The sequence below is a fragment of the Neopsephotus bourkii genome, unplaced genomic scaffold, assembly GCF_033783945.1.
Source record: "Neopsephotus bourkii isolate Nb327-2 ecotype Australia unplaced genomic scaffold, CSIRO-AGI_Nbou_v1 NB_1629, whole genome shotgun sequence".
NCBI lineage: Eukaryota > Metazoa > Chordata > Aves > Psittaciformes > Psittacidae > Neopsephotus > Neopsephotus bourkii.
The window spans coordinates 1082910-1110585 of NW_026902104.1; the positions used below are offsets into that span (position 1 = coordinate 1082910).

General features: G+C 45.9%; 1 protein-coding gene across 6 annotated transcripts in view; it reads right to left on the bottom strand.

Annotated features, from left to right (window-relative positions):
* The window catches only part of POMGNT2 (protein O-linked mannose N-acetylglucosaminyltransferase 2 (beta 1,4-)), a 31865-nt gene extending 18962 nt beyond the window's left edge, over window positions 1-12903 (bottom strand). For 3 of the 6 annotated variants that reach the window (XM_061373171.1, XM_061373168.1, XM_061373169.1), the window contains exons 1-2: window positions 12836-12903; window positions 10533-10652 (exon numbers count right to left, since the gene is read on the bottom strand). The gene's annotated coding sequence lies outside the window, so the exon portion shown is untranslated. Of the gene's footprint in view, window positions 1-9921; window positions 9944-10508; window positions 10653-12835 lie in introns of those variants that run through there. The other 3 variants (XM_061373173.1, XM_061373175.1, XM_061373174.1) reach the window with 3 other exon arrangements.
* Between the last annotated feature and the right edge of the window lie 14773 nt (window positions 12904-27676).

A 27676-nucleotide genomic window follows, 5' to 3' on the forward strand; every position in this document is an offset into this window, starting at 1 on the left:
GAGCAGGGGACTGCCTCAGTGCAACACCAGAGTGTCTATTAAAAAGGAAAGTATTTTATCTATGTGCTTAAAGGTCTGATAACCTACTCTCCCAGGTGTGTCTCTCCTCCTTCTAAAAGAGGAAACCACAAAGCAAATTAATCTTTGTGCACCTTTTCATTTTCCACCCCTCCTCCTCTTCCCTCCCTCCACTCTTCCCACCCATTGTGAAAGATCAGCAGGAAAATACTGAAATAAAAACTGAAATAAGCTCAAAACAGCAGAAACAGCCTAACTCTGGTTAGTGAGTTTATGATATGTGAGCTTATGATAGGGTGAGTCAGTCAAAAACAAAAGAGGTCATGAAACTGCTGACACACCTTTCTGGAGGGGCCTCTTTGTCCACGCAGGCATGGGTAAAAGGCTTATCTGCCCAGGAAAGAAATCCTGCAAAGTAATCTTGCCATTGCAAAGGGATTTTGATTCACAAACCACCACCATTTCACTCTATTTACATTCCAGGTGACCAGCTGGGAGAGGGGAAAGAAACAGCAAAGTAAAGCAGAAAGCAATTCACAACTAACTCATTCCCAGTGCATCCAAGGCTCATCAGTGACTGTCCCATCCAATGGACTGTGGTCATCCTGTAACTACATCTGACTGCCTGCTTGGCAAAACCCCAGCACATCCAGGAAATCCCTGATGATACGAAGCATTCCTCTTCAGAAGAGGGATCAGCAAACTAAGGAGGGCTTTTTCCTGGGACAAAAGAAGGGACAGAGCCAGATAGTTTCAGATTCCTTCAAGGCATTTGTAATTGCCAAGGTATTATACACAGACTGTGCTTAGGTGTTTTCACTGGTCATCAGTGACTCAAAATTCACATACTGCTTAAAACTACTCATGGGTTTCTGAGCTTAAAGAAATCAGCATCTAAAAACTCTCAGCTGGGCACCACTCTTAAACCACATTCACACTAGTGCACCACTGAAGGGAATCAAACCATCAAGAGTAAGTGTTATTCAGAGAAAGGTATGCAAAAATGGCCCACAAAACGTAATGAGTGTAATTCTAGCTCCAAAAGCAATGAAAAACTCAGAGCATGGCTTTAAGAAGAACATAGCAAAAACAGGCTGATTTTGAAGACAGGAAGCTTTGAGAACAGAGAGCAAAGCTAGTTACAAAGACTTCAGAAAGGAATCTTAAAAGACTGTATGTATCAGGGAGCATAACTTGATGAACAAGAAAGATCTGTGTGCAAGCCCACTTCATACAAGAGGAAGATAAAGCACAGCTAGTAGGAAACTCATAGTAACTCCTTAACTTCAAGCATCTAGGCAGCTCTAAGCTGAGGAAAGAGATAGTTCTCTGGAAGAGAAGTAGCCTATGCCAAATTTACACAAGGACTTCGAATCAAAGACCCAAATCCCAGAATTCAGCTCCTCTTTTCTCCTTGTGCAACAGAGCAGCAGGCAGGTCAGGCTTTAGAGACATCTTTCTCTGCTAATCACATAGTAACAGTTTAAAACAGATTTTATCACACCCAGTGTCACTGAAAAGCAAGAAAGACATGTGAAATTGAATTGTTCAGGTAAACCAGTAAAAAGATGGAAATTAACACCATATATGCAAAAGAATCTTTGCAACCAAAAAATGAAACAGTTTTTACTGAGAATCACATTTTCTCAATTGAACCTTGGCAGATTAGCTGGATGGCACAAACCCCACCCTTTTCACAGATACAGAAAACCCTTCTGTTATCAAACAAATTCTTATTCCTCTCATCTTTAACCCCAACCTCAATACATGCCATCTCCACACAAGAACCAAACAATCCCTATTTAACATCAAAATGCCTCTTGGACTCTTTTTAGATGTGTGGTCTTTAGAGCACCTAGCAGCTGAAGAAAGGGCTCCTGCATGAAACTGTGCAGAGATATACAGCTGTCAATACTTACCTTGATCTCTATTTCAGTTTTATAAGGCAGAGTCAAAGGCCAGGGCAGAGGAGCACACTTGCATGTGTGTTTTGAAAGGAAAAGGTGAAATATTTCACTATGGAAAAGGGAAACCTCAGTTGGTTCATATGTAAGAACTGTGCAGCACAGCCTCTCACGGGTATAACAAAGCAAGCTGTGGTGCACAGCAGCCAAATGGCAATGAAAGCTGCAGGCAGGATGGGAAAAGTTGGTGATGCTTTTCAGCTGTTGGTGGAAAAAGCTTTAACTGATGAAGGGGCAAATACTGAGCCCTGTGCTTACAAAGCCCTCCTAAGGAAAACTTCCAAGTTGAATCCAAACAGCCAGCTACACTTAAACACAGGTGTGTCTCTCTTCAAATATAAACAAAGCAAACAAAAAGACCAAAAGACTGAAGGACTGAAACAAAACCAAGGAAGAAAAACAAGTAAGATGGGAATAGAAGACAAAAAAGAAGACACACTTGGACAAAGGATGTACAGCAGAAGAATGTGCAGCCTTCAAAGACTGCTCCAGAGGAAGCAGACTGGGAGATTGTCTTTCTGATCTGTGCTTATCAGTTAAGCACCAAGGAATTCCCAAGGATGAGCCCGAGACCTCGCTGCAGTGTATGAAATGAACAAAACCACTTAAAACCCAGGAGATGGATGCGAGAATTACCATGCCAGCTGCAATGCTGTTAGACCAGTTGGAGATGCTATAAAATCAGTGCATCAGGAAAACTCAGCCCCCATCTCTCTTATAGAGTCTGAAGAATACAGGGAGAATGACATCTAATTCAGCACCCAAAAAAACCCACAAACCAATCAAAACATTTCCATCCATACACAAAACTGATGTCTTCCCCTCCCAGTCAGAATGCAAGCTAAAACCCATCAGGAAGACAACTTCACACCACCAGGAGCACATGGACAGCAACCAGAGCAGAGAATACACTGCCTCCTCAAAAACCACACATGCCATCACTCTTCAAGGAGAAAGGAACATGGCATGAAAATGAACTAAGGAAAGAAAACAGAGCCAAAAAGAGTGCATCCACTAAAGGACAACCAGGAATAGGAAACAGATGAAGAAAAGATCTAGATCATTCTGCCTCCTGCACACTGCCATCAGCAGACGGTAAAAAGTCCCAACCATTTTTAGCCACTTTTCCAAGAAGTTTTTCTTTCTCAGGCTGGCAGAGGACAAGGCAAGGTACAGAGCTTTGGTCCAGAGACTTCTGCACAGGAGGGAAAAGGGATGGATTGTAAATGACTGAAAATGTCTACATATTTCCCTGTTTGCAAGAGAAGACATGTTCTGCGCTCCCTTGTAACATCCTTCTAACGCTTCGACCCTTCTAGGCAGAGCTACTACACTATGTATTACCTACTACAGACAAGGTGCTGTTCTGCTCATGGTTAGCAGACACAGGCAGGGTGTGAAAAGTGAGAAGGGGAAGCGGACAGATGTACTGTAAGGTAGAAAATGGCAAACCATCAGGGTTTCCATCTCCATCAGTTCAGCTGTAGGGTCAAGGACAGTAACACAGAAGAGCAACACCTGCAGTATTTAGAGACTGCTCTTCCAGGTGACTGGAAAAGGCTCATTTCCTACTTCAAGCCATTAAAACAAATCAATCCTCCTTTCACAGTAAAGAGCTTTGCTTACCCCACACAGCATGATGCAGGGTAGTACACTCAATGGAAGCAAGGCTTGTGCTTAGATTGAAGCACATGCTTAACTCCTGGCTGGATCAGCACTTTTAACCACACATCCTTGTGGGCCAAGGATTTGCATTCTTACACATCTTGAAACTTCCCAGGACATGTAATTTATCATTCAGCCTGTGATAAAGCATGGCAACACCTTGCTTGTTTCTCTTGCTCTCAGTACACTGCACAAGGCAGAAATACAGATTTCTCCCCAGCAAGGTGGAGGACACTGATATCCTCTTTCCCTCCCTGATAATTTAACTACAGCATAACCTCACCAGGCTTGAACTGGAAAAAAACACTCAAAGGGAGAAAGGGAAAAAGCAAGGGGAAGGACGCTTTCTGCAGTAGAAACAAACAGCAAAATCCATTTGCAGATCACATATAAAAAGAACATCTATATTAAATGTCATCTCAGAAGAACCGTCAAGGATAAATCCATGTTCAGTTGAGGCATTTCAGCCTAAATATGGAAAACACACATTTCTCTGAGTTTATGAAGGGCTTAGTTTTATCAGTACTATTTACATACACTTGGTTCATTTTAGACATATTGCTTATACTGTACGCACACTATAAATACAAAATGCATAGCAGTGCATTTATGTGCCACAGAAACAAGATTTTAAACCAACAGACTTGAGTGCTCACTGATTATAAAAGACAACAGCTCCCTATATTTTTAACGTGTTTCTAAATTATATATGTGCTGTGTATCCCTCCAGACAAATGAACACTGATAAATTACGTTCTGTCTCTAGCCAGGCACTCCAAGTAATCTCCACCCTCCCACCTCCTCATCACATGAAATAAAGATGAAGCACCCGCACCCCGTCAGTCACACTGCAGATCCATTCAGCAGCCACCTCTACCTGAAACATGAGAATAGAAATGTCAAGATCTTCATCAGTCTCCAATGCCAGGAGCTGATTTTTTTGCTGCAATAGTCTCAGGCAACCCCTGAGATGATGCTGCCTGGTACATGCCCTTCGCAGCCAGCATTACACCAGACTGCATCCAACTCCACTCACAAGTTTCTCCCTGTGGGATTGCTCTGCTTCCTAACAGACTTTATCTGTTATGCCTGGACAAGGGATTTTGGCTGCATCCGTGGGCTGTGATACGTTTAACGAACAGCACAGTGGGCTCCATGACCTGGCTGCTCCCCAGCCATGTGCCTGCAGGAATGCCCCCTGGAGTACTAAGCCCACTGCATGTGCTTGAGTACACACATCCCGTTTCTGACCTGCTTCATTACCCTTTTCCCAGCAAGATCACCCAGAGTTAATTTAATGCATTTAAGGGCTGAAGACCAGCCTCACTTCCCTGCTGTGCTATCAGAGATGTCAGAGGCAGAGAATTTGTCCATATTCCATTTATGGGGTTTCTTCCAAAGTCCACTTCTTCTGACAGTATCTGAGCTGATGCTTGATCAGTATGAGAACGGTGCTCCATCCAACACAACCCATCACCACCACGGAGAGCCGCTGTACTCTCACACTGACCCTTGCATATCCCAGTTTCTCCTCTACTACAGCACAGGAGCTGGGTGATTTCCAAGTCTCCTTACCCGATACTCACAAAGTATGGAACTGCAGAAGATCAGGGGACAAAACGGTGGCTACTCTTTCCTGTGTTCAGACTCTGCTGGCCCAGTCAGCTTAACACAACATCTTTCTACAGCCACAGAAGGGTATGTAGTGTCCACAGGCCAGGATGCAGCACTGAGGAGACACAGCTGTAAGCAGAGGCGAGTAAATGCTTTCTAGCTTCTTCCTTAGCAAACTGCAACAAGAGGTCCCTGAGCTTGGGGACCGTCATCTTCAGCTTCAACCCCCCCATGGGAGAAAACTCTTTTCCTTTCCAGCTTCAACGCTCCCAATATAACCACCATGGTCTGAGAGGGAGAGAGGGCAGCGCCTGCTCTCAGAACCACACCTCAAGGTGCTGTTGCAGTGCAATCCTATCTCTGTTTACAAACAGGCTTCCTTCCAACCCATTCATAAGTACCTGTAACATGCTTTCTACCAGCACTATACGAACTAAAAACCTTTAAATTTCAAACACAAATGCCTCCTTTACTAATCTGGCCAATTAAAAAATGAAGAATGATAATAAGTTGTGAAATTTATCTTGTCACCAGCCTAATTACTACTCCAGGCTTCAAATTATGGCAGAAAAAATGAGGAACAAACCTGAACTGCTTATAGCTTGTTTGGATTCTGGTTTACAATGTAAGGCATTATTTTTATCCATGTGTGAGGAAATGCAATTGCACTGTGGACCTCTACATCAAAAGCCCTACTTTAATTAATTATTTGAGTATTAAACTAGCAAGAAAAGAATTACCGGAGTTATTTCAGAGTTGCTTATTGCTTTCATACATGTGATCTGTCTGCAAAAGTTAGTATTAATCTGCCAAAAATCTTAGTTCGTTTTACTACAGAATTATTATGGTATTAGGATTAGGATACTGGGATACTATAATTATTAGGATACCTAGTAGTTTCCTAATAAAAACAGAAAGGTTTTGAGATCTCCTTTCTAAAGAGGAACTGCTGAAGGATTGAGGAGTAAAGGACAAAGGAAAGGCTGCATTTTAAGTTAAGTCTGAGTATCTACGGATGGTCACAGAGGAAAGACAGAGAAAGACTGAAGTGAGGAGCCCAGTGTTAAAGAGAGAGTGGACTGTAAACCTTCCAAGTTTAATTACAGTACATTGGGTGCCCTTGGTTCACTCTTTCACCTTTCTTTCCTGAACAAGTCAACCATAGGTACCAGAAACACCACCAATCAAGAGCAATCAAGGGTACATTTTTAAAGCTAACTCTGCCCCTCTCTTCTTTCCCCCAAGCTTCCAACTTCCCATCTCAGGGCTGTCAGTAGTTGTCAGCACATCGTATGTGAACATACAATACAACTTGACAGGCAATACATCAGAAAACCTAGATGTGACAACGGCAAATTCCACCAGATGGTCCTGGATCATATCCATCCATAAAAAAAAAAAAAAAGGACAAAAATTGAAAGACAAAAACCCCACACCACAGAAAATCAGAACTTGTAGGAAAAAAAAGAAAAAGGGAAAATCTGGGATATGCACTGCTTCAGCCTTTGTTCTATCCATGATGGAAAAGGAGAGACACAACGGCTCCACCTCTTGTCCTAACTGGCTCGTCCTGTCATTGATATCAATGTATATATTTCATCCTCCTACCCTAAGAAAAGGCTTCTAAGTAAGGATGCCACTCTGTTAAAAGGCAGTATGTACTATATGTACTAGTAGTAACAGTGCTTGCTCCCAATGACTCTGGAGCCTGGTCTTGCTTCACCATCAACATGGTCTCCAAACCCAAGTGGGTAGTCCTGGGAGTAGCTGTGAACTTGGAGCACTTTCAAGACTCCCTGTTTGCCATCCTTCCCCTATTGCACTTATGGGCAGCACAGACTCTGTTTGGGTTCAGGCTGCCTACAAACCTCACCAGCCTTTGCAATGGCCCATCTGGGAGAGACCTCGGATTGTCTTGTCCGGTGTCAGCCACACAATCCTATGAAGGCAGGTCCAACACTGACTGTCCAGGCCTAACCTCAATGCAGGCAAAAACGCCTTTGATACATGCAAAGCTCAAACCACCTTCCAGCAGGTAGAGAGCACAATCTGCTCCCAATTCTGGTCTCAAGCCCATCCAAAACAGACAGCGGAGGCAGGCACGGGATCAGGACTCTGTGCCACTATCTGGGAGGTCAGCGCAGCCCCATGGCACAAAGCACCAGGCTGAGAAGCAGCTCTGGGGTAATTCACTGCCAGGAAAACACTGAAGCTGTCATTGTTCTTCAGGTGAGTGTCACCAGACTGGCCACAGCAGCTGGAACAAAAGTGACAGGCCTATGATACGTATCAAACCAGTGCCGGCTGCCACTGCTCAAACAAGACCTTCAGGGACACCATGCCTTGCTCCTGTTCTGCCCCTGCCTTTAATAGCTCTGTGCAGATGTACATGGTTTTCTCTGTGAAAATTGTGTGGAACTGGAAAGAAATACTGTGTACCCCTGTCCTCACAGTTACACATGTTCTGAAGTAAAAGGTATTCGGTCAACCGTATTTTAACTTGGTAAAATGAGCAGATATGAATGTGAATGCAGAGAGTGCATGCGGATGGTGAGTGACATGATGTTATTTTACCAAATATTTAATAGGATAGGATATTGCTTCAAAATTCTTTGCAAATCTGAGAACTTCTCTGAACACAAATCTGTGATGATGGTAGAAAGCAGATCTACTCCCTGCCAGTGCACAAGCTGCACTCCACAGTTTAGGACTGGAGAAATCTCTCTTCAGGCCATCATGGCACTGAGAAGCCAGAGAGAGCCTTTAACAAAGGAGTATATTTTATTATATAGAATATATTCTATTCTATTATAAATCCCTGTTTTCCTTCCCCTAAATAAAGATCCTTCCATTATAAACTCTCTTTTGCTGTTAAACAAAGCGCCCCCATTTCCTGAGCGAGAAACTCCTATAAGGGGGAATACTCCAGCGCACTGGTGTGGGACTGTGCACTCTAGTTGGACTGGGCTCCAGAGATGAAAAGGGCTCTTTTAGCAGAGGCTGATGGCTACTTGCTGACTTCTGAGGAAGCAGTTCATTGTCTCCATCCAATCCATTTTACAATTATCACCTTTAGCACAGAGAGGAAGCTACTTCTACACCACAGACCTGAGAACAAAAAGCTTACAAAAAAGTCAATTCTTCCTTCCTCCTCAGACTTCAATAAGGAATATCCCATTTTTTACTCTGCCTTTGTGGTTTTAACACAAAAGAAAAAGCCAGTGACATTTCCAAGTTTTGCTGTTGTGCACAAGTGGGGTTTCAAACACTGCAGAAGAACATAATTACATTTACAGACACTTTTGACTGGAAATTAAGTGTTGTGACAGCACATAATAGTCTCTTAGATATAAGAAAAACAGGCATTTACCTCCAAATGTGTTTTCTGATTAAACTTAAAATGGGCACCACCTTTTTAGTGGAGTGGCTTTTGACATCTCAAGGTTTTTCTATAAATACTAGACCACAACTTTTCAAAACCTGAACTTGCTCCAGAGAGAAGAAGAAACAGCTTGCTATTTAATTCCTCTCAGCAGAAATGCTGTAAAAGAGAAGGCACAAGAATAATATGTATATAACAAAATTGGTAAAATGTCACCTCCTCCCATTTTGATATTTAATTATATCTCATTAGAAAAGCAAAAATACTGCAAATCAAAGTCCAGGAGTCAGCTGATTATTTATTTATAGGCATTTATATAGCACTCATCACCATAGCAACAAGGAACCCTTTTTTCTTCTCCTTCAAAGCAAAAGTTGTAATTTTGAAATGTGATCCTTTGATGCTGCAGTGCAAATAGGTACTTATGTCCTATGCTGCAAACACTTAGGCAGGTGCTTAAAGTACATGAACAGACCTAAGTCAAAGGCATGGTGAAAGAGACAGAAGCAGAGAAAAGAAAAAGGAAAAGATCAGAGAAGCAAGTGAGAATAAGGAGAAAAGGGAAACAGTAAAGGGCTTTTGTACAAGAATTAACAATGCACTGGGTCCTACAATAAGCCATGATCTCGCTGGTGCTTTTTGCCTGTGAGTGACTGGTTCATGGAGCACAGTTCAGTTCAAGAGTAATCAACAAGTTCCCAATTTATGCTGAGGACACCGGTGAATACACTTGAGTAAGGATTTCTAAGAGGATACAAACAGATAGAGGATACAAATGAGGCTGCAGAGAGCTGCCTCCCTTTTGAAAGCAGAGAAGTCAGGAGCCTCATTTTGACTGCTACTCTCCTCTGATCCCCCAAGCAATTAGCCATTATCAAATTCCCACAGAATTAATAGACCTTTTTAAAAATGCCATCTGCTCACAAAACATCAAGTAAATGAGTAAATTAGAACACTGCTCCTGCATACACCTTACAGAACAAATTACTAGGTGTGTCATAAAACTGTACTCTTCCCACAATGCTCCCTCCCAGTGTGCATAAGCACAGGACTACTTTTCAGACCCTCAGACTGAAACTGGTTTTATCCTATTTCATCCGCTTGCTTCCCACCATCACATAGATTATACACATGCATGCACAGTGTAGTACTTCAGATCCTTTTAGATGTTAATGGTAACTGAAAGAAAAAAAGAAATCTTTGGCCTATTGTCACTCTGTTATATGAAAGATCTTAACATCAAGATTTCCTCAAGGCACAGGTATATGAAGTTATTACCTCCAACTGTGCATTTAGTTTGATCCTATCTTCTTCATAAACCAATACCATCCAAAGCAGCTGAGTAAGATGTGCTCAGTTGCTCCTAATCCAAACACACAAATCTTTACACAAGACCGGTGGTTATTTTGTAGTCTTTTTTTAAGCTGTATTCTAAAAAGAGAGAAGCTGCATGTATGACAGCAGGAAAAGTGACAAGCTCCTTATCTGGAAAAGCACAAGCAGGCACTGTTATCAGAGCAGAGCAGCTCTTTGAAAGTGGACTGATGAAGCTATTTCTGAAAACATCTAATAACATCACGGAGGAGAATCTGATCTCTGCAAAAGGTGAGCTGTGCAGCTCGATACTCCTGGGAGGCAGCTAATGAAACTGAAGCTTGTCAGACACAGGCTGCGTCCAGTAATTGGCTTTGAAAACTCACAGTTTAAATTCCACCACGCTGAGCTCAATGCCCTGCTCACAGCTTGCTCCAAATGCAGCCAGAGATGAGGGCTGTCTAGCATGACCAAATGTGAGCAGCCACCTCCCTGCTGCTTGTGCCACCAGGACCAGTATGAGTACTGAGAGGACAAAGAGAGAAACCTACTTTCTTCCAGCACCTTACACCTACCAGTTAACTTCAGGAAAGGGTGAGAAGGCAGTGGGAAGAAGGCAGAACGCTGCTGGAGCAGGTGGTGTGCTGATGGAGGAGGAGGGAACATGTTCTATCACAGAAGGTGAAGGTGAAGACCTAAAAGGAGAAAGAAGAGGGTTCCACGTCATTTATTTCACAAGCAGAAACACCAAACAATGCTACATCTCTGCACTGACTGTGCAAAGTCCCTTAGGAACAGCCACTGGCTCTCCCAGGAAGGTAGCCAGCAAAACAGGGGAAGTATCACCCATTTTCCCTGAAACTCCACTTACCCTTCCTAGCTCCCTCCTGCCCAAGCTTTACGGACCCATAGATCCATTCTACCCCTCACCATGAACCACATAACTGAATTGTGTGACCATCTTGACAACCAGAGAAATCATTGTCCCACAGCACAAGAAGGCAAATTGCTGTCTGCACAGCTGAGAACCTCTGATCTGGTCCTAGCTCTGTGGTTTAAACACTGTCCATTGCGCCACCTTCTTTACCATGATTCTTCCTGCCTCCCACTGCTTCCTAGAAAAATCTGCTCCTTCACAGCCTAGATAACACTCTGGAAAAGCCATTTTAAATAGAAAGACTTCTGCTGAGGGAAGTTATCTAGGGCTCTGCTTGTTTGAGCCTAAGAGTCTGTCTGAGCTCTAAGTCTTTGTGTTTTAAAACACATTGCTGTGTTAGAGCACAGGCCAAACAGATATAAATATGTTAAAACCTCTGGGGAACAGAAACTGGATGTCACAGGGAACTGCTCAAACCAATAGCACTTACAGAAGACTCTGAAGCAGCAATTTTTAGGAGAAGTGGGGTGAGAATAAGGGGATTGAAAACACGTAATTTGCAGATGACTGAATTAAACCTTGATAAGTTCCTAGTGAGCCACGAGTAAAGAGACTGGAAATCTAACTGGAAAAAGATATCCATATAGTCCATCCATTTCGTACATTGCTTAACAGAGATGGGCTCCAGGTAATTAGTCCCAAAACATTAACCAGGTACCTAGAGTGCATGTTCATGGCATGCTTCACAAGTGTGGGTGGCTGAACTTCAGCTTCGATGACAGCTAATTAAAGTGAGACTCCAAGTAAAGCTCTTATTCCACGACCATAACCCGCTCCGCATGCACTCCTGCAGCAAAGCAGACTGCAAAGCAGGTTTCCTGTATCCGCTCATGCATTTGGCATCTACCACGTTTTGGAAAATGACACTGCAAACTAAACACCCTCCTTTGCAGCTGATATGTTCTGCATAGGTCAGATTCGGCTGGGGGGGAGAAGATCCTCCCGGAGAATAAAAGCTCTGCTGGTTCTCAGCTAAGTCAAGGCTGGAGCCAACAAGCCAATCCATCGGTTCAAGTGTTTCGAGATGGCAATTAAAAGGAGCCGTCACAGTTTCATTACCAAAGTCAGCAGATTCTCCTGAATCAGCGGGCACCGTTTAAAAGTCAGCATTTGTCAATAGTTATCCAACTACGGTACTGGTGTGAAAACACCAATATGTTCCCTTGCCTTTACCAGTTGTTCAGACACAGTCATCATCCTCATCACCAGAGAAGAGTGTGCCTCTACACTTTAATGACTCTGTTCTCTCCCAAAGCAGCATCTATTATCTTAATAACCCATTAAAAAGTGGGGTTAATTGAGAGGGGCTGGAAGGAAGCAAGGAGACCGGTAAGTGTGACCTCGGAACATGCATGTTCAACGCACTCAGTGCTGACATACACAAGAGAAACTTTTCCACCATGCTTACTCAGCACACAGTAATTATAAGGGGCAGGATGCTACAGTTTCAGCATCTGTACCCACTGGGGCCAAGTACACCAGGACTGTTATGCTTTCAAAGTGGAAGACAGGCACCTAGGGGGGTTCCCAAGGCACTCAGCCATCAAGGAAAACTGTCAGGAGAACGCAATTCCATCTTGACTCGCCCTGCTAGCCTCTAAACCTGCACCGCGTCTTTGACCTCTAGGGAGGTTATTAGAGTTTTAATCGAGCGGCGCAGGCAGCAGCGCTACCCCGCACAGCACCGCCTGCCCCTGCTGCCTGCTTCGGAGAACGGCTTCCACTCCTATGGTGTCACCTCCGCTCTCTGCAAACCCCGGGGGAGGGGGATGCTCCGTGGGTTATTCCCCTCCTCACCCCCCGCACTGCGGACTCTCCGCCGATCACAACAGACACCGCCGGTGCCCCCCCGCCTCCATTCACCCACTTCCCCCTCTGAGAAGAGGCGGCAGCAGCCGGCCCCCACGAACCGCCCCCTGCGGGTGCCCGGCCCAGCCTCACCTGCCGCCCGCGGCTCCACGCCCGCCACCGCCCCCTCCGCTCCGCTCCGCTCCGCCCGGCCCCGCTGCCGCCACCACCTCCTCGCAGGCGGGCGCTGTCCGAGGGGCCGGGGCGGGGCGGCACCGCCTCCCCCTCTCTCCGGCGGCGGCGGGCGGTGATGGGGAGGAGGGCTGCCGGCCTACCCATGCCCCCCCCCCCCGCCGCCATGCTCGGGAGCGCGGCGGGCGCTGCGCACGCTCGGTGCCGACGCCGCGAAAGGCATCCTGGGAGTTGTAGTTTAGGGGTGCCCCTGAGGGTGGTCCCTTTGAGGTGCAGCGCCGCCGGTCCCAAACAGCGCTGCTCCCACCTCAGCGCCGCGGTTTCCCCTCGCAGCTTTCTCCCCAGGCTGCCCAGTCCTTGCCTCCTCACCCGGGCAATGCCCTTAGCCCCTCCGCGGCGCTCGGTCGGCTGCATTGCTCACACCCTGGTCCTCATCTCTTCCCCACATCTCCATCAATCACTGCTGCTTCCTCCTGCCACCTTCCCATCCTGACCTTCCCATGTCCCTCCCTCTCAGCTTTCCTCTGCCTGCAGCCTCCTCGCTTGCTGCCCGTGCCCCCCTGGCCTCTCGATTTCTTCCACGCAAAAGGTGACCATCCTTATCATTATCATGAGTACTTGGCTTCAAGTTCACCACAAAAACAGGCACCTGGCACCTGCATCTTCACTGCTCCTTCACGTCACGTCACGTTCACATGGTGGGGTTTGGCCAGAGCAGCCCTCAGGTTATTACGGCCTGAATAAATCACTGTGAACATGAAGCTGGTACAAGCAGGGGGGTTGGAACTGGATGATGTTAAGGTCCTTTCCAACCCTAAGTACTCTAAGAGGCTGAATGGACTGAGTACATGGACATGTGCGTGTACAGCACCTGTGCTTGACCCAGCCTCTCCCAAAGACAGCAGGGCTTTTCCCAGCCGCTGCACTGAAGCTTTCGATCTCCCGTGAGAGCTTTCCATTTCCACGCCCGCACAGCATTCTCGGTCAATGGGAAGGACAAATAACGGTTTGGCAGCATCTTTCACATTAGCTCGTGCTCGTACTCGTAATTAACTGCTCACAGAGTGACAGGACTGCTAAACATGTGCAGGAAACCGGTGTGAAAGTTTAACCGCTTAAATGTTTGCCCCTGAAGAGCTGAGGATCATTTGGGAGAAACCAAACTTCATCGCTTCAGCGCTCCTTCCTCCAGCTTCCTTTTCTGTCTTGCAGATTCCATAGCTAATGATCCAGAGAACTTGCGTAGTAAGGCATTCACACAAGAACAGAGGGTTTTCGGGAACGCTCATTGCAGCTCTAACTCAATTTCCTTATGGTCTCTATGAGTTTTAGCGTTGAGCTCCCATGGACTGGTAAAACAAATGTCAGGCTTCTGAGGTGTGTTTTCCAGAGTCTGATCAAGAGTTTTATGCTGATGAAATCTACTGCAACAGATCCCATCTACTCCGTTTCTCATAAGGGTTGTGAGTTATACTCCAGTGTCAGAGAAACTTCAGGATGCTGGACCTGTGTCCTTATAACTCAAGCAACAGTGCAAAATAATCATCACTGTTTCCATTAACATCTCTTGAAACAAAAAGTCACTTTTTCAACCGCATTTAGAGATCTCCATTAATTTCCCCAAAGCATTTGTGAGTAGAAATCTTGACTAGGATTTCATGAATACCTGTTGGCGTATTCACATCCATGTCATTTGCAGTGCTACTTTTCCTCCTTGTTATGAGATATTTAATGAACCAGTCAAGAAGGCAGACATTACAGTAATCTGAATTAGGTGGCCAGTCACATATCAGAGACGATGAATGACCAAAGGCACAGACACATGTGCTCGAGAACAAAAAGAACATCCATAAGCTCAAATGTGTTCCTATGCAATATTCATAGGATTGTGGTGATTTATCATTATGTCTGCTTCAGAATAGCCTGCAGTGGGAAAAGAGCATAATCTGATAAACTTTTCATGCAAAATAGCTCATTCATTATTACCGGAGTAACAAGTTTGTAGACCCACAGCTAAGCCTACCTCCTGTATGGGATGGATAGGGAAGTGTTCCCCTTAATTCAAGGTTTTACAGGGGATACCTAGTGAAAGCAGTTTGAATACGCTAACGGAAGAGACGGTCACTTCAGGTGCTCAGGAATAGCTGCCTAGTGCCATGCAGGCAGTTCAGGTTGCCCAAGACATCTGCACAAGGCTGGTAGATACCACATGTGACCTATAAGACAGTCTCGATCAGTGTAATGACAGATAGAGGCCTCGCCCGAACTTGAGTTTCAACATGATTCCACGCACTTACATTGCCTAAACCACTTTGGATGTGACTGTTCAGGAAATAGATCAACTTTTAGAGAGACAGGCAGAGGATGGGATCACAATCAGGAGCTAGAACAGTTGAGCCACCTTTTACAGCCCAATAAATGGACAGAACTGTATCTCCAACCTCAAGCAAACATTGAAGTGATTCCACCTGATAACTCCTCACCTCCCCTTCTGCACTTGGGTTATAGCTCTCTTTGTATGTGCAACCTCTTTGAATGGAAAAATATCAGAGGACTTGATGTTAGAATGCTGTCCCTCTGCTAGGGATGCTGGAAGCTGTCCCTCTTCTAGCAGAGCCAAGGATGCGCCTGCTCATGAACACCCAACACACTGGACTGCTGCACTCCAAGCCTTGCTCACCTGAAGTTACCTGGATCCACCAGCTTCTTTGTTGTGTGTTTCTGTGTGATGCTGCCTCAGGTCCTTTGTCTCTTTACCTAATGGCTCTGCTCTCCCTTGGTTTTCACTATATCTGTGTGTGCTGCACAAACAAACATTTGGTGGACCTTTGCACTCTTACCTTTCTATACCAGGACAGACAGAAGCATCCATATGAGATGTTGGCAGGATCTTGCTGGGATTAAGGGGGGATAAGGGAACGCACAAGCCCAGGGTTTGCTTGTGGTGTAGTCACAGCTCAGGAGAGCTGGTGGGCCAACCAGCCACTATGTACAACGGGATGAGTATCAGTGATTCAGGCATTGTAAAAGGTAATAAGCGACATCCATGGAGTGTGCTGCTGTCTGATCATCCTACCAAGGAGCACCGTTTCAGCCAAAAACATCAGTGAAGCCATTTGGGACTAAAGGCAGCATGTAGCTCTGCACATCGACTTGGCATACCCTAAATGTGGGCAGCGGAGAGAGCTGAACAAGGGGTTTTGAAAGTGCTACACGCCTCTCTTACCACTTAATGTAATTCACTAAAGAAATTATACATATTCATACCATCCTACCTCAGGTGCATTTGTGTGCAGGGGGGTGATGCTTTGTTGCCTCCAAAGAGCAAGATTTCATTAAACTGTCTCTCATTTGGAAAACGCAAGCAGTGACCCCACTCTCTGGAGTACCAGACAGCCAGTAATAGCTGTATCATCATTAGTCCCTACCCCTGGTATCACCTTTTCACATGCTGATGCTGAACACATGCAAGAGTAAGAAAAGAGATTATTAAAAACCTGCTGCTGAGCAACACTGCCACTGAAGTGACTCGAGCCTGAGAGGCGGTGAAGGCACTTGGTGTTCTGAAAGCACAGCTCTCATCTCAGTGCTTTGCTCCTTGAGGCCAAAGGCTGGGTAATTGCTGGTGTTGCCAAGGATGGTTAAGGCTTGGTTTTTTCTCTTTTGGCAGGTAAAACAAGGTGAAATGAGCACATGTGCTGTTAAGCAAGCAAGCAAACATGACTATTCTATAGACAGAGATAGGAAAAACATCTACAAATTAAAGCTATCCAGGAGTTTCATGCTGGTACTAGAATAAAGAGTCAGCAGCCCCTCAACGAGGGCACTGACCCCTGCTTTCTGCCACCACCAATTGGATCCCACTGAGCACAGAAACGAGCAGCATATAGCAATCAGTGCTAGTGCAACAGCAAAGGGACTGAGGTGGCTCTTTTCTAGCTCCTTGTGGAGTGGCGACAGCTCCGCTTGGATTTGGAGTGGTCTGCTTAGTTTGGAATGCAGGGCAGTTAGATAAGCAAATACCTCATTTATTTATCCCTTCATTTATTTAACAACATGGAACAGGCAAGCTACTGAGGGACTTGAGAAATAAGGAATTGTACCTGGTAACAACATCGCAGAGATTCATGTGTGGACTTTACGTAGGTATTCCTTTTACATAAAGACAAAGATCTGTACTAATACTGTGACTAAATATGAACCTCCACAGTAAAAAGAAGGAATAGGTAGTTCCTGGTGACAATGAATAAAAAAGTCAAGAAAATGGAGAAATTCAGTGACAGTCGGTATTAACAGATGTGCCAAAAGCTCGCGAACGCTCCCTTGTTTGATAAAGTGACTGTCTCATGAAATATTAGCAGCTATCCAAAACTGGAGAAGTGTGAAAATCTTGTTGCTGTGTAAATTATTGGAGGCACTCCTGCCAATTATAGACTTGCTGTGAGGAAGAGAGACATTGGTAATCATGGCAGGGACTGTGCTCGAGTGCCATGTGAATGTTCTTGGGCAATTATTCAAACCAACCATTTCTCGTCCGATGCATCACTCTTAGTATCTCACGTCATTCAGCGACTGAATTGATGATGCTCTGCTGTTTCTGGTGTTCTGTAATCCACTAGTATAACACAACAACGCTGTCATGCATTTAACTGCTGAGGTGGAGAGCTGTCCAGCAGAAAATGGGAGACTATGGGCCCAGATCCTGTAAGAAGCATTACAAAAGTCCTAAGAGACCAGTTCCTTCTGTACTGAGCAATGTCCAACCCAGAGGTGTTTTGGACGTGTCAGAAGCAAAGCTGGCCATTGCCACTGGCTGGGTGTGAGAAGGGGAATCAACTGAACACAGGGGGAATGAGACATGTTTGATTTGAAGATAGGCTGAGAAAGTTGGGGCTGTTCAGCCTGGAGAAGAGAAGGCTGCGTGGAGACCACATAGCAGCCTTTCAGTATCTGAAGGGGGCCTCTAGGGATGCTGGGGAGGGACTCTTCATTAGGGACTGTAGTGACAGGACAAGGGGTAACGGGTTCAAACTGAAACAGGGGAAGTTTAGATTGGATATAAGGAGGAAATTCTTTACTGTGAGGGTGGTGAGGCACTGGAATGGGTTGCCCAGGGAGGTTGTGAATGCTCCATCCCTGGCAGTGTTCAAGGCCAGGTTGGATGAGGACTTGGGTGCCATGGTTTAGTGTGAGGTATCCCTGCCCATGGCAGGGGCTTGGAACTGGATGATCTTAAGGTCCTTTCCAACCCTAACTCTTCTATGATTCTATGATCACTTTTCTTTCATATAGGATGGAAATGATACCTGCTAACCATCTCTTATCATTACAAGCCCTCCAACTTCAGTGCTTAGTGTCCCTTTCACTGAGAATGACCCCCACATTCAATGATGTTCCTGCCTCTCTGACTCAGTTTCCCCAGCACTGTGTGCCTTGACCTACCCTCTCACATCTGCTGCTCTCCATAGAGAGGGGCTCCTAACAGCCCAAATTCTTTCCTAGAATCACCAGAGAATCATGGAGTGGTTTGGGATGAAAGGGACCTTAAATCTCACCCAGTCCCAACCCCTGCCACGGGCAGGGACAGCTTCCACTAGAGCACCTTGCTCCAAGCCCCTTTGTCCAACCTGGCCTTGAACACTGCCAGGGATGGGGCAGGCACAGCTTCTCTGGGCACCCTGTTGCAATGTCTCACGGCCCTCATAGCGATCCTCCTGTCCTTGTTGGCAGGAATTACTCTAACATGGGGATGTGTCCTGCTTGCACGAGAACTCCTGTTGGTAAGAGACATCACTAAAAATGTGCCATCTGTGGACTGCTGTGACCCAAACTGTGACCACAAAATCTGGACCTTTGCTTTGACCTGGTACAGCTGGTCTTGCCTTCTTATTTATACATCATGAAGTATAATTTCTCAATTCACTTGTTCTTCTCTGGTTTTTCTAATATGCCCCATCTATTCCTTCCGCCTCTTCCTGCAAACTGAGCATGGATAAAGGCTGATTCCACTCTGTAGTCACAAGGGGATGGATTAAGGCTGCAGATCTGCATTCCTTAAGCACCAGATTTTGTAAACTAAATAAAATACCACTTACATGTTACAGCTAAAAATACCAGTGAGGCATCAGCTGGGTTTCAGTACCACGGGGCTTCCTGCTACTGTTTGAGAGACAAAACTAACACCAGTAAGTCATAACCTGAAATGGTAGTTATTCTGTAATAAAATAGCACTACAAAGTCTTCAGAGAGGATTAGTTTCCTTTTTTTCTGCATGCAACTTCTTTCCTTTATTCACGACCTCTTCTGGGACAGGCTTTTTAACAGTTCTTTCTGCCAGCTTGTGCTTAGCAGGATATTTGCTTTCCATTGTTTTCAAGCCTGTGTTGTGGCTCCCAAGTACCCATCTGTACCTCCGGAAGATTCCTCATAGCTTGCGGCTAGGGGGTATTTTAGGATGGAGGTGACCATGTCACTGTTTAGCTCAGGTGCTAAGGTTTAACCTACCAGAGTCTGAGGCTCACTGAGATGAGCCATCCTTTGGGAAGCTTCTCTTCAGCCATCTCTTCCAGGTCACCCATCTGAAATCCTGAGCGATTATTGCCATTAGTATGAAGACATCACATAGGAGAGAATATTTTCTGTTAGGAGTATTTATCCTGCAGATCATCCCCACTTCCTGGATCCTTCTGCATCTCTCATGAGCTATAGTGCCCTTCATTCACAAAGAGGTTTTGGGGGTGCATATCCTATTCTTAGGAAATCATTGTAGAGGTAAGGAAACCAGTGTTATGTCTTGCACCTCTATAGCAAGGGGAAGAGGTCTGGCCATAGAAGATAACCATTCCTGCTTCACTCGATCGTTGAGCTGTGTCAGCAGGCCAGCCTGTTGTGCTGTACCTGCTTTTTGTATGATGTGAGCTTTGTCCCAGTGTAGCAAAGCCTAATGCCTGTTAATGACACATGGCTATGAAAGTCAGGAGGTGCTCCCACCGCTTCTCCAGCAGATCCCATCTGTAGAGGAGGCTGGACTGGCTGCATCCAGCCTGAAAGAGTCCAGGTCTTTCACCTCATGTACCCAAAGCAACCATGAATCAAGTGCTCTTCTCCTCTGAGCAACCATGACTGAGACAAGAAACCATGTCCTGCTTTTATATACAATCCTGATGCAGGCCAGCCAGAATGCAAGCATGCCCACTGCTGATCCCTGCATTGCATTGCTTTGAAGTGGGAATGTGTGGTCGCTGTGAACTTACACACAACTTCCTAGACCTGTGCCCTCCTCAGCAGCAGCCCTAGGTACTGCAGAAGATGAAGAGTGAATTGGGAAGGCTAGGCCAGCTAACACACGTTTTGTTATTAAAGCTGGCTCCCCTTGTTGGATTCTGCCTGCCCCAGGGACTATGTTCCTAGGAGCTCCATTTTCGACTAACACCACCAAATAAATGAAAACAAGACAAAAAATAAGGCTCTGCTCCACTGGGAACACCAGACCTCCAGGTTGTAACATGAATTCAGCACCTGTCTGTTTACCGGAGGATTTACACATAGCATGCATGGGGAGTCTCCAGGGTGACAGCAACCGGGAACTCTGTTTTCTTTTTTCTCCCCCTCTCACCCTTTTATAAATTTTTCCTTATTTTTCTTTAATTTTCCCTTTCTTTTTTTTTTTTTCCTTGTAGCCAGAACCATGTGACATTTGTCCAGGTATTTTGGGCAGGGAATTTGGCTCCTTGCATTCATCTCATGGAAAGGCAAGAACGTCTCTCAGAGAGCATCATTCCCCTCCTCTCTCAAAGCACTGCTGTCTGCATGTGCCCTGTATCTCCTCTCCTGCACTTTATGATGACAGAAAAATCATCCCCAGCCAAAGCCTCTCTATCTCCTTGCAGCTCCACTCCCCTCTGAACCATAGCTGCCTTCCCCCTGCTCCCTCACTCAGATGATATATATCCCATCTCATTCATGTCATTAAAATGATTTCCATGCGGTCACCTTCTGCTCCACGCCCGAAGTGATGCAGAAAATGAAGCTCTTCCTTTTGTGCCATTTGGATTTAAACTGTAAATGTTAAACCTGTCCTCTCTCCTCGATCCTTTTATTTTCCACAGGCAGCACCACCGCAGTGGCAACTCCTAGCGATTGCATGAGACGTTCAGAAAGAAAGAGGAATCGCAAACACATTGACTCCTATGATGCTCCGATGAGCGAGGTGGATAATAACAAACACGTGGTACTCCAGGCACCCACTGGGCCTCTTTCCATTTTCTTCCCAGAAAACCTAAACAGCCTGCTGTGTGGGTGCAAAAAAGGTCGTCTCCAAAGAACATCTGCACATCAGCGTAGTGATTAGCTTACAGAGTAGCATCCAGTGGTGAAACAGCTTTAATCTTCCCTGCACAAAACTGATGTGTCACATGGAGGGATGCTCACACTGAAGTCAGGCCTGATGGCTGTCGCAACTTGTCAAACTTGTCATCAAAACTAGTTCCTTGCAGGTGAGTTTGGCAAAAGGCATTTGGGCTGTTTAAGGCAAAGTGCTGGACTTCTTTAGGAAGTGTAATTGGAATGACCGTGCTTCACAGGCAAGAATGCTGCCAAGAATGAGTAATCCTTTGTATGGGGTACGTACAATGCAGTAAATATGTGAAATAGTACTTTGGAAAATGCTTCTTTCACTTGGGCTTGATTTAAATGTGTGAATTCTTTGCAGCTTTCTAGTATTCCCCGGTCTTTACCATTGGATTTCTTTGTTATTGGTTGGAAAGAAGCTGCTGCCATATGGAGAGCTGGAACAGCCAAGAATTACATTCACCAGCAATGCACCATTGAAAGCATTTAGAAGCTGCCAATCTTCATGGTCTCAGACCAAAGCTAACCTCTGTAGCAGCACTATTAGGTTTCCTTTCTTCTTTTTCCAAGCCAGATGGTGTTGGCCTCTCTCTCTTGGGAAGAGCACCAGATGAGGGAGGCAATGAGGGGTTACTCCTGATGGCAATTCCTGTGCTACCCTAGATGAGGCTGGCGTCTGCAGCTATATTCCAGTTTAAGAGGAAGAATAATCTTCTGCACTTCTTCACTGTGCATGGTGCAGATCTGATGGGTCTCACCTGAGTACTGCAGCCGGGATGGAGGGCTGGAGGAGTCTTTGCTCCTTGGAGCGAATGATTGAGCTATTCCATAGAGAAGGCTATGCAACAAAAATAGATCCAAGTTTTTCACAGTGGCTAATGGCTTAAATACACAACTGCTTAAAGAAGCACTGGGCCATTTGTTCAGCCTCCCTTGCAATGTATCCTTTTACCCAGAGATGACCCCAGAATATGGCTGGGGAGTGAGATGGAACAGACTCTATAAAGAAGAAAATCATAGGATTAGCATTTTTGTCCTGGGGTTTAATAGAAATCTTTACTCAGTAAAGCCCAGGAGTGTAAATCCCACTGTAGCTGAAAAATGAAGTCCAATTTTGAGTAGAAATTCACCCCCCTTAGTGGTCTTCAGGACAAAGTATGTACATCCTATTTTCAGGCTGTTAGCAGCACACAGATCCCTCTGTACATGAATGAATTGAATTTAGAGCTCAAGCTCATGTCAGAGCGCTGCTGCAGGCCATGTTTGAAGATGACTTTATTAGTTCTGAAGCCAAAGATTAGCGAAAGAAAATCTGACCAGAGGAGAAACACTGAATGCTGACCCATTGTGAAAACTGGGAGGTGAATTGGATCTGGGCTCTCTTTAAAAGTCTAATTGTTATCAGAGTCAAATTGTAAATACAAGTTTTCCATATGGAAACCTTGAGCTGCATTCCCATCTTTGAATCTTAACTTGCAGTAGACTATACTCTTCTTCTGTTCCTTCTTAGGAGACATAGTGGTATTTAGCCTAGCAAAGAAGGTACACGGGAAACTCCTGTGAGCTATAACCACCTGATGGGAGTATTATAGACACATTTATGCTACAGATTCCTTCTTCAAATAGTAGATTTAATGTGTGAGTAGGACTGTTACGGTCCCAGCCTTTCAACTGTGGCTTTGGTGCTGGGATCATTAGCCCCTGGTAGGATTACCCACCAAACCAGCTTTAGTTCTCTGGTCAGCATGCAATGTGTTCACCGACAGTCTTCATCAGGGTGAAAGAAGGAATCACAGGCAGCACTCTGAGTCTAGGCAGCCACGGACAATAATGCCCCCTACTGCTACCTAAACAATTCCAGGGGCATGAGGTGTCTCAAACGGGCAGCAAAGGCAAAGAGAACAACAGATGCAGCTTGGACGTGCATAAGCAGCACAGACAGGCAGCTTGATGCTCCAGACAGTTAATTGAGTGGTTAGCACAGAGGAAAGTAACTGCTCAGAACAGTGAAGGTATTGTGAAAAGGCTGTTTCCAAGACATTATTCTTCAGGGTGAAGGAGCCCCAGTTAAACTCTCAGCATCCGTTTCAGCTGCCACAGAAGCCCATGGATTGTCCCATCCAGGCCAAGGGAACTGTGTGCATGGGAGCTGGCACAGCTCACACTGAAAGGCTCACAGACACACATCACAGCAGGTATTACAGACCCTGGTCACCTCACTGCCAGGGAAATTGAGCTGAAACAGCGGTGTGACACAGCTAAGACAGAATCACGTATGGGAGGCAAATGGCTCCCTTTCTAATTAGGGTTTATTTTATGCCTGAGTCCTGTTGCCAGCCCAGCAGTTATAATCCTTTACAGCCACATTCTGCCAGGAATTTCATTGCCTACAGACCACTACTTGTACCACGTTTACTGCAGTTCGGTGTCTGAAACTCAGATTGCTCTGCATTATGATGCACTAAACTGCTGGTGAGATGCAATCGACTCGGTGGCTCAGTGCAAGTTGCCATACCTCCATCCCTGCACCTTCAGCAAGCCTTAAATCATAGCTAGGAGCCAAACCTGGGTATGTATGAGCATGTAATTTGCTTGTCCCACATGTATCCATGCTCAAGGAGGGGAGGAACAGCCTCCTCACTACCACTGGAAAGCTGCTTGCTCTCCAGTGAGCACGACAAGGAAGGAGGGTCAAAATAGTCCTGTGGACTGGGAGCCTTAGGGCAACATAGGACCTGGCTCTGGTCCTACCTTAGGTGAGTTATTTCCTACTGTAGACACCGGTTATGTTTCCAGGCAGCTTCCTCCTCCCTCGAGGCTTGCTTAATAGTCAAAATGCTGCCCACTGTTTGCTGTGGCAGTCCTTCAGCATCAGGTGAAATCAGTGTGTGGAAAAACAGCAAGACACCTTAGGAAGCCTGAAGAGTGAGGTTGGGTTTTACTACCACTACCCTAAAACCATGTCTGAGTGTGCCCTCGGAAATGCATTCACACAGTGAAATCCAGTTTCCTTATCATGGGCAGTAAACACCGTGATGTTGAAACCCTTGGTGGCTTCTTATGCTTTTATCACTAGGATTTATGCCAGCAGAATAGGGTGGAAAGTGCATTCAACTGATTGCTGTATACCTGTCCTTCCATTCTCACCGGGCCCCATGAGGTTTACCTGGTACCCTTCTGCATGCACAAAGGAAATCTGCTTTTGATGGAAACTAATGTATGGGTAATTTGCTATAATAGCATGTGATAATTAGTATGTAGGGTTTATGGTGTATTACAACTGCATCTCAGTACACATGCACACAAATACACACATACTACATCAGTGTGTTAAATGCAGGCACCTCTAGGGCAGAATGTGATATAAACAAATCTAAGCAGAAGAGTTGGACATGGAACGAGGACTGCATAATGAATGCCTCAATTTACAGATCAACAACACAACACCTATTCCTCCCCAAACCCTGAGCAGAGTGCATATATTAAAGTCTCTTCTCTAATCTGTCTGCTTTTATATCACTGAATATATCAGGACTTTTTGGGGTTCCTCCTTTTTGAATTTCATAATCCAGGGCCTATTAGACCGTCACAGCTCGAAGATGCAGTCTGTGGCCCTGGCAGAGCAGGACATCTCATCACCCTCAGCTTTGAGCATCTGTAACCATGGCGACTTTGTGGCTGCAGCTTTCCCCAGGCTTCCTGTAACCTGGGGTAGGTAAAGCCACGCTTTTCTGCCTGCTGCAGATGCCACGTACAGGATCTCTTAGGATGCCTTTCTAATTACTATGTTCTCTTAATTACTGCTGTTGATTTCCCTGGTGAACTGCCTTTCTGGAGTTTTAGTGACTCATTGTGGAGCCAAGTGATACCTGCAGCATCTTCAGCCTGCGTTCAGGGGGATTCATCCCAGACCTCTGCACCTTCTCAAGGGCAGCTCTCACCCAAAATGTGATGCATCCCGGTGCTTTGAGCTCGTGGCTCCGGACCAAATGTGGTGTATTACAAGCACAGATTTCCTTCCCTTGGCTGCTGGCCTTGCCAGACCATGCTGTCTGAATCAGCCTCAGGGCTGCAGGCAGGTTACCTGCTCCCCTGTAGCATCTCATGGTAGGGAAGTGAAAGGTCTGCACATTGGTGACCCCAGGAGCAGTGAAGAGGTGACACATGTCAGGATACAAGGAGAAGGGAGGCCCTCATCACCCTTGTGGCCATTCAATCCCCTCCACAGCTGTCATGCACTCAAGTGCCTGTGGGACACGGTGCCAGACAAAAGGTGTCTTGGATGCGCTTAGAGGGCAGCTGTGGGGTGCCTGGCACACACACACTGATCCCTGGGGGTTTCAGGCAGCAATCTGTATGCTTGCAGTGTGTAAACCTCACCATCCCACTTCAAGAGGTTACTTAGGCAGTCATTGTCTTCATAAGAACACTCCTTTTCTGATTGCTTTGCTATGGAACAGTGTGCTGGGACCAAACAACTGTGGGTTTAACCATTTATTTGATAGATACGGTGCTGAGAGCTGTAATTTATCCCTTTAAAGGCAATCACTTCTCCTGGTGTGTTAAGCCCACCCCTGGGCAGAGGTGCAGGCAGCACAAGCCCTGCATGGGAGGGACACCACCAACATGAGCACATTTTACAGCCACACTGCATGGGGCTGAGCTACACCAGCTCAAGGGGCTGTGTCAGACTTGGGGAGGGGTGTCTTTATACCGGGGGGCTTGTCCTCAACTTGGCCTTCAGGCAATGGGAAGTTATCCTGCACCATAGGTTAACTGGCATTTAATGGAGCGCCTGTGTGTTATTCTGCTTTAACTGCACTATACACAAGCAGTAACAGCACTATTTCTTCTTTTACCTGGGCAGTCATATATCTTGTTTTCATTAAGTCATCCTTAGGTTAGCCGTCGCTGTAAGCCACTGAGGTACACTACTGATCACCATCAGATGTTTAGCACATGAAATAGCGCAGCGGAAAGCAATTGGGTCACCTCCTTGCCTTCATGAGCAGGCTCGGGTACGATGAAGGGGATCTGCAGTGTAAAGCTGCACCACGGAAAGAACACAAAGCACTTAGAATCATAGAATGGTTTGGGTTGGAAAGGACCTTCAGAGCATCCAGTTCCAACCCCCTGCCATGGGCAGGGACACCTCACACTAAACCATCTCACCCAAGGCTCTGTCCAACCTGGCCTTGAACACTGTCAGGGATGGAGCATTCACAACCTCCCTGGGCAACCCATTCCAGTGCCTCACCACCCTTACAATAAAGAACTTCTTCCTTATATCCAATCTAAACTTCCCCTGTTTCAGTTTTAACTCATTACCCCTTGTCCCTAATGAAGAGCCCCTCTCCAGCATCCTTATAAGCCCCTTCAGATACTGTTAATTAAGGACAAGCAATTTAAGACCAGTACTGCTGCATTCCTGACAGAGGGCAGCATTGAGGTTTTTAGACTTTGTAGCTCTTCGGTGAGAAAGAAAATGAAGGGAAACTGGTTTTCGGTCACAACAGAAGCAGCAATCATATTGCTGCTTGCTGCAACTGATACTCAAAGCATTCTAGGAGCAGACGACCCTGAAGCAGGGCTGCTAACATAGTCAGAGAAGGGGAAATGCTTACATACAAAGCACGAGCCAACCGACACTGCTTAGCTGTGCCTTCTGCAAGGACTTGGCAACCTCTTGCTGCTTGAGTACCAGCCTCGCAGGGGTAACGCAAGGACTGGTTTGCAAGAGAGCGAGCATCTCCTGCCTGCCCTTCTGTGCTCCCCCCGCCCACTGACATGCTCCTGCAACCTCCTGCTTATGCCTGGAGCCGTAAGAGCTGCATTTACCCACACAGCCGACCTCACACTTAGAGCAGATGTGATGGCAGCAAGCATTTGGATGAGAGAAGTGGAAAGGCCAGCTGGCAAGAGCCTGTGTGTGCACTGACTCCCTGGTAGAGCCTCTGCTATCATCCCCTGGGCTCCTTTGCTGGTCCTCCCTCCCCAAAAAGCTCTTTTATCCCTCTTTCAGCAGCACCATGACCCTTTGCACCAGCCACCAGCAAGCTTCTGTGTTGTACTTCATGGCTCCTAACTCCCCTCCTGGTAGCCCAGCTCATTGCTGCCTGCTAACCCGCTGCTCAGCCCTCTTTTCCCCTCACACCCTCAAACCCTACATGCATGTGGTACCCATGTCTGTGCTTGCTGCGGGTGTAGCCTTGCCAGAGGCCCCTGTCTTACCAAAAGACTCCGTTTCCTCTTGGTTTTTAACACAATTGGAGAGCTGCAAGCACATCCCTGCAGTGGCAGCAAGAGGGGATGATGCTGAAAGGCATCCTAGGGCAACGGCTGGGCTTGGACACAGTGCGAGCAGAAAGCTTTGAAGGAAGGATTTAGCTGGTGCAGTGCTCATGATGGGATAGGATAACATCCCCTGTCTTTGTCCTCTGTTAGAAACACAGC